The sequence below is a fragment of the Protopterus annectens genome, chromosome 17.part0, assembly GCF_019279795.1.
Source record: "Protopterus annectens isolate FY-2018-M chromosome 17.part0, PAN1.0, whole genome shotgun sequence".
Taxonomy (NCBI): Eukaryota; Metazoa; Chordata; order Ceratodontiformes; family Protopteridae; genus Protopterus; species Protopterus annectens.
The window spans coordinates 274,775,155-274,788,255 of NC_056751.1; positions in this window are offsets into that span (position 1 = coordinate 274,775,155).

Here is a 13,101-nt window from a genome sequence, read left to right on the forward strand (position 1 = left end):
GGAAAGAAAGAGAACAGAAGTGGCATGATGGTAAAATGAGGCAGCAGTTAGGAGGGAGGTTACAAAGGACATAGTAGGGTAAGGTGAGCAACAGTGAAAGAATAACTTAGGTTCATAGGTAGGTACTAGGCTATTGGCCCTAGGGCCTATATAAGCCTAGCCAAAGGTACCCTGGCTTTCGCCACCCAAGAAAATAATTTTCCTGTGCCACTGTCGAGCAGAGCCACAGAAGTGATCCCCGGGCTGAATTTCCTATCTCCCATCCAATCATCAAGATTTTTCTTGAAGAGCGCTAATGAGGAGCTTTGTTTATAGGTTCATAGGTAGGTACTAGGCTATTGGCCCTAGGGCCTATGTGGAACACTAAAACCTCAAAGGTATTCTTTTCACTGAGAATAACTGTTTAGATGTGTCACTAAAAGAAATACTTCATTGCTATAACTCTGTGAAAAATAACAACTAACTGTATATTGTTTTTTAAAGATAGTTAATTTTATTCTTTGCCATAATGACTGACACAGTTGACTAATGTATGTGGATGTTAGCAATAAATATGGTCTGCATGTCTGTGTGTGTTGATCATATATAGGTTGCAAAATAATTCAAGTCCCAAATGTAAAATGACAGAAAATTAATGAAACAACCTGTTACGCTCTCTGCTTCGTTTAGTCTGTCACATATCCATGTTAATGCACATCATCCAGTAAATTTATTTTCCTTTCATGACACACACTGCTTTAATAAGGCATGCCGTTGGCAATGTCTTTGTCATTCCACCCTCACTCGAAGACCAGACGGATTCATGTTTAGCTTTCCAAGCCTAGAGATGGTTTAATGCTGAATTAAGCTTTATCAGGGATATTTACGCTTCCTTTCATGTTAAAATAAAAGCTATCCTTTAACCTTTATCTTTATTTACTTGACATTCACTCACAATAAAGCACCTAAGAGCAAGACAAGAACAAGTGTTGATTCAACAGTTTTCACTGTTGACCTTTATGACACATAGTGAATGTTCGAAAACAGTACTTAAACATTTAATTGGAACCCTTTCAGGGCAATATACTGATAGAATTAGGAGGAGGATGGTATTAGATGGAAAGTGATGTTTTCCAGATTGGATTCTCTTTTTTTTCTCTCCTCACTTTCTCTCTCTCTCTTTGTGTCTGTTACAAGAGTTCCTGTTCAGAGCAGAAAACAAAAAAATATTTTGCTGTATTAAATTTTGATTAAAATATTACCATTCAGAATATGCATTCTGTAACACAGCTTTGCATAAGCTATTATGTATAGCTATTTTCATTTTTAAATACGCAAGTGCACTTGATTCCAAAATATTCATAAGCATATCTTACAGCTAGTGTACGTTAGAAGTCTCAAACATGATAGCAAGTGGGCATCGATAAATGCATCTCCTTTTTAGAATCTTGGCATCCTTACTGTTCTTCTACAGAATTTGTGAAGAACAAAATAACCTTTGATGATTAAAACTCTTAGAAGTTATTATGCAGGCATATGTATTTCACGGGACACAAGGTGTTTCTTCATTTGCTTTTGTTTTAATTCTAGTCATTTTGTAAAATCTAATGATGTGCTAAGTGTGTTTATAACTAGTTTATGAATTTAAAACTGAACTTCTTTACTGTATTAGAAGCAAACTTTACAATTAATCTGTAAATTAACTAAGATGTAAGGGGTAAACGTTCCATTCTGGGAAAAATCAATATTCACCCTGCAGAGTTTCATATTTAGCAGGTTTGTAAGATGCAAAAATGTCAAGTCCAATGGATGTAAACAACAATATTTTAGAATAAGGCAGAAAAGAACACTACATCTGTGAGTCCTGCAAGTGTATGGGAGACGAAGGGAGTGTTAAAAGAGTTCTGTAGTGAAGATCTTCCACCTGGGATTACTTTAGCCTGACTGAAAACTTTCTAGAATTTAGTGTAGTACAAGAGCACTGAGAGAGAAGGCACTCAGATGAAATATTTTGGATAATGATAACTGAATAGGGACTTGTGTAATTTAATTACTTTTTATTCCTGGTCTTAAAACTTAAGCCAAATGCTGTTTCACGTCTTGTTGTTCAAGCTGCATTTTTAGGTTGGCTGAATGAATCATATATGCAATTCATTTTGTTTAATGAATATTAAAATTGTGTGTCACTGTAATAGCCCAAGCCTCATGTTTAGAGATGGAACTGCTGAGTTAATTCAGTTTGAAATACTACTACATATGTATGGGTATATTTAACAAAAATGAACTATTATTAAAATGAAACAATATTAGAAACCACATTGGCCACATATATTATGCCCTGTACATGTCCATCCGCCTGTATATGTACAATAAATGGTAATATGCAATTGAACTATAGTAAATCTAAGGTCACATTCCATGCCTTTAGCCTGCATGTCATACACCACCTTTTCCATGAGCTGGAAATACTAGAACAGACTAGACCTTATTCTATTTGTCTGGATGGGTGAGCTGGCATCATTCACTTAAATACATCCTTCATCACTGTCTCCTCCATTGGCCAGGTCAGTAACCAGTTCCTGGTCCAAGGGTGGCAATAGGCACTTTCCCTTCTGCACTATGGTACTGACCAAGTTGTTGAATTACTTTACCTGAACTCCTAATATTTCCAAAGCTCTGTCATGTTTTTCTGGTCATTGTATGTTAAACACGGTTCTCTGATTCTTCTCAATCTTGTTGATAAATTTGTAATATCTGTGTTTTAATCTCTATATGTATGCCTGAATCCAATTCAGTTTGCCAATATCTCATTCTGTATGGTAAGCCTAACAGGTTAATGCTTTCTTAATTTTGTATTTCAAACTGAAAGGTTTTCAGTGGCACAAAATATACAGTGAGTTTTGATTTCTTTTCTCTTCCATGCAGCCCGGTGTATCATACACCATTTCCGTTACCAGGTTAGGCATAACAGCTTATACGCCTGCGTCACTTGTTAGATTAACTGCAAGTACATAATTTTCAATTCACTCAGTTTCTTCCATTTACATTTCACAAGTACACAATGTTGTTGACTGTCCATATTATATTTTACCTAAAGCTCTTTTGATCCTATCTAGTAATATTTTAAGTAATTCAAACTTGATTTGGCTTAACTTACAGGTTTCTGTTTCCTTCAATGCACTTTGATAAAATAATCTTGTAGTCTCTTATTAAACTATAAGCACCTTGATGTAATGCATAAAACTGGCTCAATGATTTGTTTCTCTTAGTAGCTACAGTACCTGCAAAAGTCATTTCTCTCTCTCTCTCTCTCTCTATATATATATATATATATATATATATATCTGTATATGGATTCACTTTAGAAGCTCGAAATACTGAAATATTGAAATTCAGTATTTCGAGCTCATAAAAAGGAATCCTGAAAACAACAAAAACTCAGAAGTGCGAAATTCAAAACCTCGTACACCGGAGATTTTGAATTAGCGCTTCCAATGTTTTGCTGTGGTTGTGGAGTCAGGTAAGTGTTTATTTGTTAAGGGTTTTGGGTCGGGGCTGTGGTGTGTGTTAGTGTGTTTTGTTGCTGTGATGTGTGTGTGCGAGGAGAATGTAGCTTGTGTGGTGGTGTTTTGTGTGTGTTTGTATGTAGTGCGACCTCGGAGTTAGAATATTTAAGTAGGGGGTGTGCAGGGGTGCTTGCCACACTGCTTTTATGTAGTAGAGAGCTTGTGTTTGTGTGTGGAGAGGAAGGTGTGTGTGTGTGTGTGTGTGTGTGTGTGTGTGGAGTAGAAGCGCTAAATCAAAATCTCTGGTGTGCGAGATTTTGAATTTTGTGCTTTTGAGTTTTCGTTGTTTTCAGGTTTCAACTTTATATCCTTGAAATACTGAATTTCGATATTTTAGTATTTCGAGGATATAAAGTGAATTTATATATATATATATATATATATATATATATATATATATATATATAAGTCCACTTCTTAATATCGAAAGAACAGAATCCAGAGTTTCTGAATATCGAAGTCAGAATCCCGAGATTCTGAATTTTGAAATTAAGAACAAAAAAAATAAACAGAATAGAAGCTTAAAACTCTGTAATTGCAAGCCACCCCTGCACCTCCACACCCCCTGCAACTTAAATTTACTACCTCTGAGATCACGCTACAGTGCTAAACAGTGCGGAATGGGAATTATACCATTCCCTTCACTGTAGCGCAATCTTGGAGGTAGTATATTTAAGTTGCAGAGGGTGTGGTGGGTGCAGGGGGGGGCTTGCCCCCCCCTGCAATAACAGGGTTTTAAGCTTTTATTCTTTTTTTTTTTTTTCTTCTTAATTTTGAAATTCAGAATCTCGTGATTCTGAGTTTGATATTTAGAAACTCGGGATTCTGTTCTTTTGAGATTAAGAAGTGGACCCATATATATAAATACACACACACACACAAACATATATTCAATTAAGTAAAAAATAAATTGCTGTTTCTGAGTCTTATGTGAAAATTTTCACTTGGGGAGTTTTTTTTTATCAGTTTACATTGTTGCAGACAACATTATTTATTTATATATGTATGTATGTATTTATGTATGCAGATATGTATAAGTCAAGTTTTATCCTCATAGTGTATGTATGTATGTATGTATATTTGTTTGCCGGCTGAGTGGGTTGATCTACTAATGCTTTTCAGTCACACCTTGTGCTCACTGGAGCAGTATAGAGATATAGGAAATTCAAGGCAACTGAGTCATGTAACCCCTTTCGTCTTGCTAGATCACACTCTTTGGAGAGGTCTAGTTCAGTTAAGTTTTGGATGAGTTTGAGAATACTCACTGAGTCAGTCAGGCCCCATTTGTAGAACATTTACATTGGGTCTGAAAGCATGTTAGGCACAAAGCCCAGGTATGGAAAGAGTGCTGTTAGATGGACCCTGCCTACAAAAGACAGTACAGAGCCAGCAAAGATTTTAGGCACTATGCAGAAGCCTTGGAATTAAGCATGCAGGTCATATTTTGTAAAACAAGTACAACTGTCAAGCAACTCATCTCTTGCTAACACATACTAGAATCCCTATGGAATTACACCAACTCTTTATCCAGTTGTTGAAACCAATTATCTTTTTTTTTTTTTTTTACCTAGGCATTGCCTTTAGAGAAGGATGGATTCCACTCAGGATCAGAGACTTCTCTGCATTTTTTGTGATATTCAAGAATTCAATCATGTCTCTCTGCATCTCTCACGATTTTGGATCCCAAACCATTTGCACTCACATAGGCCACAGTCACATAAAATTCATATCTGTTAGCTGAAAGAGCCTAAGAGCCTTTAAGATGCCAGAGATCAGAGCACCTGAAAGACAACTCATCATCACTCTGTCTTTGCCCATCCCAGTGTCTAGAGAATCAATGTGCCTAGCTATTGAGTCAAGCATTACTAAAAAAATATTTTGATATGTGGAATGGTCTGCTGTACTGGATTTGAAATGATTAAACCTGTGCTGACTCAAAAGTGTACCTGAAGGGAGGTTAGCTTTGGATTTTCACTGAGACGTAATCTTCGTGTGTCTAATAGGCTTTGGCAAAAACTTTTTACAGACTCAGCATAAGATATTTTAGAATGGGTTGGTCTACTGAGTAGTACATACATGTATCCCTAAAGGATTAACATTCAGCTTCCTTCAAGAGATGTTCTTTTGGCGGAGCCTAGATGACAAACAGATAAGCAGCATTTTTCAGAGCTCCATAAAACAGTACTAGAAAGTGGGAAAAATATTTTCATTAACCAGAAATAGTAAAAAAGAAATATTAAGGAATTTAAGAACTACAACTCTACAAAATTTCAAGAAATATTATTGAATTTTTCCTGTCAAAATATATTGGAGAACATCACAACTGTATCGTAATGGCCAGCTTAATGAATTGTCACTCAGAAACTACCCTGAAGAAGAAGATTCAACTGATGTCTTGCACATTACATGAACTGTCATTGAAAATGGATAGATTTACTGATAACTTGGAAAGTCTCAAAGAAAACTGCCAAAAGCAAACAGATGTACTAAAAGAAATATTACAGTAACAATATTCTTGCTACACCAAAATAACTGGCTACTTAAAGTGGATGATTTAGAGAACAGGGAAAGGAGAACTAATATAAGAATATTTGGTCTTCCTGAAAAAACTGAGAGAGACGACATCATCATCTTTTTGAATTTTTGGCTTCCTGAAGTGCTTGATTTAAAAGTGAGATTATCAAATGGAATAGAGAGAGCTCACAGGGCCATAGTAAAATCTATACCCTCTTCACCTAATGCACCACCAAGATCAATTGTGGTAAAGTTTCTGTCCTTCTTGGATAAAGAGCTAATTTTAAAATCAGCCTGGAGAAAAGTCCCATAACATATAAACAGAGTCAGATTAGATTTGACGGGTCTATATTATATTTTCAAAAGTTTCAAACATCGAACACCATATGGTCGACACCATATGAGCAATGTTTGAAATTTCAAAAATATAATAAAAAAAAAAAATAAAAAGCTATACTTACCTAAACGCTGTAGGCAGGGGCGCCCCCCACACCCCGCTACTTAAATATTCCTAATCTGAGATCGCACTGCATTGAAGTAAAGGGAAAATATTCCCTATGGCAATTTCCATGCTATGCGTTCAATGTTTCGACGTTTTGATCAATCGGGATCGCTCAATACATGTTCGCCGTTTACAATTTTCGATCACATGATAGGAACCCAGATTTGACAATGGCTATTCTGCAAAAGTGTTAGAAATAAGGAAAAAAAACTTGGCCATTAGTGAAATTTCTCAAGCAAAATAAAATAAAAGTTCAAAGGTTATACCCTGCTAGAATCAGAATTTTCTATTCAAATGACTTGAGAACCTTTAAGAACATTGAAGAAGCTTCTACCTTCATCAAGAATAATAATATCATCACAATTCCTGAAGAAATGGACTGGGCTGTATCAACCAATTTGAAAAAATCCCCAGAGAAAAACACTTGGTCTGATGTAAGGAAAAAGAAACAAAGAACTGATTATAAAACTATGCAGTCTTCCAAATCTCTCAAAGATTCAGCAAAAATATAGACTTCTGGACTTTACCTCAAAATGTATGTATTTTATCTATTATATTGTCTATAATACTCTGTGACATTTATACTTTTTTCTTAAACTTATACTTTCTGCAACAAACTCATCACAAGTCTAGTGGTTGTGCCTGACAATGTTAAATGTCTTTATAAATTAGAGTGACACCTAGACATATAGTTAAATTTTATTTATAGTTAGTGAGGAAAACCATGTTTAAATGTTACCTTTCACATCAATATATTTAGTTATATATAAAGGATGAACAGATACAACATTTACACAGATGCTTTTTTTTCTTCTCATCTCCCTTTTATTAGTAGAACATTTAATTCACCTCATTGTTGTACAATAGGAATTAAAAACTTTTAATTATAGTTTCTGTGGGTTACTGACATCACTACAATTCAATTTCACATTTTACAGTAACATAGAAATCCATATTTTAAAATGTGAAAGAAACAGAGTCACTATAAACAGAGTTCTGTTGCTGGGCTTTGACAATGTTGTCATTTGGAACAACCTAGTGCATCAGTTAAAGCTTTCCTTTAAAAAAAAAAAAAAACCTTAATAAGATTATCTTGCACACTCTTGAATCAAATAATCTCATTTAGAATGTGTCACTTTGTAGATACTGTGAGTTCTTCACACTCTATTAAAAGGGGAAAGAAGAGAGAAGTCAAAACACAGTACTTTTACATAGAAGCACAATATTCCATTGAAACTCTTGTCAGTCCGCACATTTCACGTTCATAAAGAGTTGCAAATAGTGGAGCGGTTAATTCCATTTATCCGACTTCCTGAAGAGCTTTTTTTTTTCTATTCATAAAAACCAAAGGGAGATGAGTTTATTTGTAATTTAGATGGAGAATGAATGACCAGAAGCCCTGTGACAGTGTACACTCACTTTTACGTACCATCTTCCTCACAACAGTACTTTCCTTGTTTGCTTTGAAGGATTTAAGGTGGAAATAGTCAGTAAGTGAAACCTATAGGAAAATCGGACATAAATTAATATAATAAAGTAGTTTAAATGTCACAAATTCTTCTGAGAATAGGTTGAATTACACATTTTCAGACATCGGCTTCTAAGAAATGCAAATGCTAAATGGTATTGTATATGCTACATATCTGGCTAAGACAGGGCTTTAAAACATAAACTACCTTTAATTCTGCAGACCTTAGCTGTATAGCTGACTATTATGCAGATGATATTTTCATTGAATATTGACACATGTTTAAATAATAATGTCATCAGTTTCTTGGTGAGATGCTTGGTATAATGAGTTCACTCTGAAAATCCATCTTTATTTCTTTACAATAGCTGGTCCCTGGGAAAATGCTTTTATGGTTTGGTTTTGCTTCTGCATTGAGTAGCAAAATAAGGCAGATTTGCAAATAGAAATTTATGATCGGGGATTCAAGCAGAGCACTAATTAAATAGATATGAGCTAGAGAGATTTCTTAAGGCACTGTCCAACTTAATAGGTTTTGCTTTTCTCAGAGTGCCACTACTTTTAACAATTTAATAACAGGGAAGGGAGTCTGCCTACCCATGCATCTTGCTACATGACACAATTTTTGATAAAGACCCCACTGTAAAGGTTCTAAGGAACTGTGGCTGTGCAGAACAACTTCAGTAATTCTCTGCCTTGATTTTCATTCTGCTCAATATTCTGAAATGATATTCTCATATTATGAATTGATATTATATTTATGTATTAGTATTAAGCAGTTTATAAATTGCTCACCCATATGGCTACTCCTCAGTGCAAATTGCTTCTGTTTCATCATCAATGAGTGATCACTATGGTCTAATGTTGTCCTTCTCCATTTTTCCTTTTATGTTTCTACAACTACACTTATGGGTGGATATAAAATAAATTGAATCTGGTCATGCTTTTATTTGTCCCTAATAGCAAGCATGTGAATGATATATGGAGATTGTTACTGTATTCTTTGTCCAGGAATAATTTATACTCAGCATTGTACATAGCTGATTGTTACTAATGTTGGTGATGTCTGTACTGATCTGTTTGTGTGCACAAAGACATACTGCTGTGTTCTCGAATGACTTTTATATCTAAAGACAGCTGTGCTAATGTTGGTATTCTATCTTTCCTGTCTGATAAACTTCAAAACTAGAAACTTTCATCTAGATCATATAAGGGAGAGGCATGTAAGAGTAATTTTATGTTTTAACCCAAAATTTATTAGTAACTGATCTAGTGATGAATTTATATATTGTAAGATAGTTCTCCTATATTTAGGAATTTACATATACACTTATATAAGAGGCACTCTTAATGAGATTTCTTTGAATGGATCATCTCAGCGTAATTGTCTTTTAGCTAGACCACTCAGACATACTCAGTTATTCAAGTCACATATTGAAACTTTCATTCCTTAAATATTGTTTTGATTTCTATTCCTGCAAATTGTAGACAATTAACTGATAGTTTCACAATAGAAACTGCTTGTTTAAAAACATATCTTTAACTGCACTAATTTCAGTACCTGTAATCTTCAATGAATCTATGAATCTAGGAATTTAATATGTTTCATCTAGCATCTATATACTGTTTTGAAAATTGGTATAAATATGTTTAAATCTCATTCTAATGTTTTTATGAATCAATATTCTGTGGTTAAATGTTATGATATGTATTGTTCACTCAAACATGTTTACATTATCATTTCTAGTAAACACAACACCATGGGTTCATTCTATGGGCTGCATAGTTTTTGTAGTGTGATTCAAGTGTTTTGAATAGATTTGTTTGTATTTATCTTCACTCATTGACACATTTCTAAGACTACTTCACTCAGTCATAATATAGTATTAGTGTGCAGGAGAGTGTTTTATCTGACATAATTATTAGTGCATCTGTCATATCATAATAGTGGAGACTAATAATATGTATATACACTACTCTTAGTCTAAAGAGAACTAATGTTAAGCAACACATACTGTGATATAAATGAGATTTCACTTTATGAATGTTTATGACAGGATTGTTATATACCGAAAAGAAGTCTAATCTAATCTAAATTTAAGTTGTAATATAAGAAAAAGACTAGGGAAACTTTAATTTTATGGAAAAAAATATCATTATGCCCCAAATTATTTACAAAGATTAAGATAAAGAAGGATTCTTAGCTATAGTAATAGCAAAATACAATAATAGACTTTGAACATTAGTAAATATATATTGGTTCCCAGGTATTGGGGTTGGCACAATTAAAAAACACATGGATCTAATTACTAGAGTATATAAAGGAAATTTGATTTTGGGAGGTGACTTCAATTGTATATTGGATAAATCAGAGACCACAAGCAAAAGGAATTTATGTGTAAGTTCTATAGGAAAGTTACTTAAGAAATGGGAAGAAAGTTTAAATCTAATTGGTACATATAGTTATAAGGAGAACAATTCATTATTATTTTCACATCAAGATCACAGATTTGGGACACATACAATAACTGATAAAATCTTTATATCTCAAGAACTAAATTCAAAAATAATAAAATTCTCCATAAGTCCTTGTTCCTTTTCAGACCTTAACTCATTAATTCTCAAAATACATACGTTATAAGAAGTTAATCTTTATGTCAAGAATTGCAGCTTACATTATACAATTAAAACAATTTAAACCTTGGTTAGATTCAGAAGTACAACTCTTTTTAGACAAAAATTACACTACTGAAACAAATATAATTAATCTTTGGGATACCTTGAAAGCCTATCTAAATGGAAATAATTCTTTCATGGTATAAAAACAAACTAAAAGAGTGGGAATCAGAATTATGTAACATTCAAAAGCAAATCACATATCTCACTATTAATCCATCTACTTAGACACAAAATAATCATAAAAAATCAATTGAAGACTTAAACAAAAGATATAATGAAATTCTAACTCACAAAACTAATATAGCTATAGAAAGGTTAAAACTTAGTGCCTATGCAGTATCACCCAAACATATGCATAATTTAGCAATAAGATTAAAGAAACATTTGAGTGAAAATAATATTACAAGTATTATACATGAAGGGAAAAAGAAACCAAAAGATTTCAGATATGAATGATATACTAGATGCATGTAAACATAATTTCTCTGATCATTATAATGATATTTCACATTTAACTAATACATCAAACTTAGACCTGAATTTAGTAAAGGTAAAGGTGATTCCAGAAAAGTTAAAGTTAGACATTCAAAAATAAATATCCCTAAAAGAAATTACCCAAAAAGTAAAGGAAATTAAAAGTAATAAAACACAGGGAATTGATGGAATAATTAAGATATTTCCATCTTCAGTAATATCATTGTTTCACAGAACTTTAAACGAAATTCTAACACAAAACCCAACTCCAATTCCATGGAGATACTCCTTAATTATTTAATTACGCCCATTATAAAAGAAAACAAAAACCCTTTACATTGTAAATCTTATAGGCCAATTTCTCTACTTAACAATGATTATAAAATCTTCATATCGATATTAGTTGGTAGAATTAAAAAATCATTGATACACATAATAAATGAAAATTAAACAGGATTCATTTATAAAAGGCACACACATGACAATATACAAAGAATACTAATACTTATAGATTTCTTAAACAGAAACAACCAGGAAGCTTTAATAGTAGCTTTGGATATAGAAAAAGACTTTGATTCATTGAGCTGAGACTTTCTTTTTAAGGCTTTGGAATTATTTGATTTTCCTTCTAATTTTATTATGCTAATAAAAATATTTATAAAAACAATCTGGCTTATGTAAAACTCAGGCTATTCACCTTGAAAGCTATTGAAATAACCAAAGGTACAAAGCAGGGATGTCCAATGTCACCCATTCTGTTTGCCTTAGGAATTTAATTATTTGCCTCATTAGTACACCATAATTCTAATATAACAGGCATATATGTACATGGTCAACTTAATTCAAAAATGATGTTATTTGCTGATGATGTTTTACTCACATTATCTATTTAGGAGATATCAGTACAAAAACTAGATGAAATAGTGGAAAGGTGTTATCATATATCCAGCCTTAAATTTAATAAGGGAAAATCTAATTATATGCATTTGAATAAAAAGAGAGAATTTATTTCAACAACAAATTGTGTAATAGGAAAACAAGTTCCCACAATAAAATATTTAGGAATAACACTATGTAATAATTTGGAATGTACATTAGACATAAATTATAACAACATAATTAATAAAATAAACATGATAATAGCAAGCTGGAATAAAATGTTTTGGAGATTTGAAGACATATTACAAATAATAAAAATGACAATACTTCCAAAAATTTATTACATTGCACAAGCTAGTCCTATAGTACCTAACAAGAAAATCTTGAAATAAATAAATAACATTCTATTAAACTTTCTTTGGTATGCAAAAAGAAATAGAATAGCCTACACACAGCATATTAGATCCTGGTTAATGGGTGGAATTAAATTGACAGATCTAGAATCATACATAAAAGCTTCCATACTAAGAACTATTATTAACTGGATAGATCCTAATTACTCTTCAACACAGAAAACATTTCATACTATTATTTTTCTAAATGAAAATAAAATAATTGAAAATTGTATATTAAGTGTACAAAATAATAGGATGTGGCACATATTGACTGTTAATATTCAATATAATATAACAAAACCAACTAACTTAAATTATATAAATAATATTTATAATTTATTCAGACGATTTATATATACTAACACAGATATTAAGATTTGGTTAGACTTGATATACCCTTTAGCTCTACAAAACATTTCTTCAATAAAATTCATAATGTTATCCTAACTAGATGGGAGGGGAAAAACTTCACTTGTTGGCAACATTGTGTAGAGAATCAAGTAGTATTAGACATTCAACAAATTCAAAATATATATGATAGTTCATCGGCAGATTGGTTGGTACTTCAAAGCATACTATCATATGCCAAAGATCTTAACAGTAAAATTATTAATTCTCCTTATAAAACTAGTCCAAATTTGATAA